The sequence below is a fragment of the Limulus polyphemus genome, unplaced genomic scaffold, assembly GCF_000517525.1.
Source record: "Limulus polyphemus unplaced genomic scaffold, Limulus_polyphemus-2.1.2 Scaffold3591, whole genome shotgun sequence".
Taxonomy (NCBI): Eukaryota; Metazoa; Arthropoda; class Merostomata; order Xiphosura; family Limulidae; genus Limulus; species Limulus polyphemus.
The window spans coordinates 71,196-74,342 of record NW_013669201.1 but is presented as its reverse complement, the minus strand read 5'-3'; the positions used below and the strand labels follow the sequence as shown (position 1 = coordinate 74,342).

The window sequence follows — 3,147 nt, the reverse complement described above, 5'->3', positions numbered from 1 at the left end:
ATACAACATACTAGTTAACAACTTCACACATACAGACTACAGCTGTAATATATACAACATACTAGTTAACAACTTCACACATACAGACTACAGCTGTAAGATATACTACATACTAGTTAACAACTTCACACATACAGACTACAGCTGTAATATATACTACATACTAGTTAACAGCTTCACACATACAGACTACAGCTGTAAGATATACTACATACTAGTTAACAACTTCACACATACAGACTACAGCTGTAAGATATATTACACACTAGTTAACAACTTCACACATACAGACTACAGCTGTGAGATATATTACATACTAGTTAACAACTTCACACATACAGACTACAGCTGTAAAATATACTACATACTAGTTAACAACTTCACACATACAGACTACAGCTGTAAGATATACTACATATTAGTTAACAGCTTCACACATACAGACTACAGCTGTAAGATATACTACATACTAGTTAACAACTTCACACATACAGACTACAGCTGTAAGATATACTACATACTAGTTAACAACTTCACACATACAGACTACAGCTGTAAGATATACTACATACTAGTTAACAGCTTCACACATACAGACTACAGCTGTAAGATATATTATATACTAGTTAACAACTTCACACATACAGACTACAGCTGTAAGATATACTACATACTATTTAGCAACTTAACACATACAGACTACAGCTGTAAGATATACTACATACTATTTAGCAACTTAACACATACAGATTACAGCTGTAAGATATACTACATACTATTTAGCAACTTAACACATACAGATTACAGCTGTAAGATATACTACGTACTAGTTAGCAACTTCACACATACAGATTACAGCTGTAAGATATACTACGTACTAGTTAGCAACTTCACACATACAGATTACAGCTGTAAGATATACTACGTACTAGTTAGCAACTTCACACATACAGATTACAGCTGTAAGATATACTACGTACTAGTTAACAACTTAACACATACAGATTACAGCTGTAAGATATACTATGTACTAGTTAGCAACTTCACACATACAGATTACAGCTGTAAGATATACTACATACTAGTTAGCAACTTCACACATACAGATTACAGCTGTAAGATATACTACGTACTAGTTAGCAACTTCACACATACAGATTACAGCTGTAAGATATACTACATACATACAGACCACAGGATAGGCTTTAATAGCTACTGTAAAACTTTTTCAAAAAATATTGTTTAAAGTCTTGAAAAACAACAACTTCTTAAGGAACTTTTAAACTTTCTTTTACAATAAGAAGCTTCTAAATATAGCAATAGTCTTAACATTATTATTTAGCTGTTACATATTATGAAACAACTGTTTTCAGTGGTTCCCTCTGACCTACCTGAAAGTCTGCCACCACCAAACGGCTGGTGTCCGACAACTGAGCCAGTACTCTTATCATTGATGTAAAAATTGCCGGCTGACATTTTCAGCAATTCTGTAGCTTCAGAAATAAAGTTCCTGGAAGTAAAAGTAATAATGATTATACCATCATTGATTTTGTAAAAACACCATCAACACAAATTCTTCCTCATTACTGACAGGGAACTTTAACAATGATCTAATAGAGAGCTTAGTACTTCAGACTCTGGTTTCTAAGAGTATATAAAACAAAATACACTATTAATACAGTTTTACATAGCAGCTTTGTTTTTCATTCTTTTCCAACTACTAACAAAACTGAATGAAATTGCTAGAACTTTATCCTGATGAGGGTTAACATGTGTTCATGTTAGAGCACAACTTTCAACATATAACCAGGTTTCATAAGTCTCAAAGTGTCCAATAAAGAAAGTTTAAGTCAATTAAATGGAATTAAGTATGAAATTTGTAAAAATAACCATCAGTAAGCCTAAAAGCCTCTAATACTTTCTATTTTCAGTTTTGGTTATTCACACATGAAAATCTCTCCTTGTTTACCTTTCCAACATTTTATTATGCTGTAATGTTTTACACTCAAAGAACCCAAGATATACCTTAAGAAAGTTAGAGAAATTCACTTTAACTTTATAGTAAAAGTCACAACTACATATGCCCAAAACAAATTAGATATCACAATAGATTTTAGAAACAATGAAATGAAAAGTTTGTTTAATTACACACACATCTACCTGCACTAGCCCTCTGTAATAGCCTTGAGGAAAGACCACCAATCCTTACACTCTTTACCAATGAAAAGAAGAATTGATCACCACATTATAATCTCCCCACAGCTGAAAGTGTAAGCATGTTTGGTGACAGGTTTTAATCCCTTAACCTGTAGATTATGAACTGAGTGCCCTAACTTGAACTCCTATTTACCAATTAATAGAGGAATTGATCATTTTATGATGCTTCCATGGCTGAAAGAGCATATTTGGTGACAGGGTTTGAGCTCCGTAACCACCAGGCTGTGTCAGATAAGCCCAAAACGAACTTACTCAAAATTGTTAACTGTATATAACACAAGACAGACAATAATTCATCACTTTTTCTACAATATTAATTGTTCACGATATAGAACAAGCAAAATCAAGTATTTATTTTCAAGTTAAACACAAGATTATTATGACTCATTAGCTCGTTCTCAGCAATTCGCTGATAACTCACACAGTGATATGATACAGGTTCAACAATGTTATGTTATTTCAGACTTCCTAATGCTAGTGAACAGTCAAAGCTGTATTATCCATTAGACTATGGTGTAGTAAACAACCAGAATTATATTATTCATTAGACCATGGTCTAGTAAACAACCAGAACCATATTATCCATTAGACTGTGGTCTAGTGGACAACCAGAACCATATTATCCATTAGACTGTGGTCTAGTGTACAACCAGAACCATATTATTTATTAGACTGTGGTCTAGTGGACAACCAGAACCATATTATCCATTAGACTGTGGTCTAGTGTACAACCAGAACCATATTATCTATTAGACTGTGGTCTAGTGGACAACCAGAACCATATTATCCATTAGACTGTGGTCTAGTGGACAACCAGAACCATATTATCCATTAGACTGTGGTCTAGTGGACAACCAGAACCATATTATTTATTAGACTGTGGTCTAGTGGACAACCAGAACCATATTATCCATTAGACTGTGGTCTATT

General features: G+C 33.5%; 1 pseudogene; it reads right to left on the bottom strand.

Moving 5' to 3' along the window:
• The window catches only part of LOC106469647, a 33,766-nt pseudogene that overhangs the window by 1,128 nt on the left and 29,491 nt on the right, over positions 1-3,147 (bottom strand).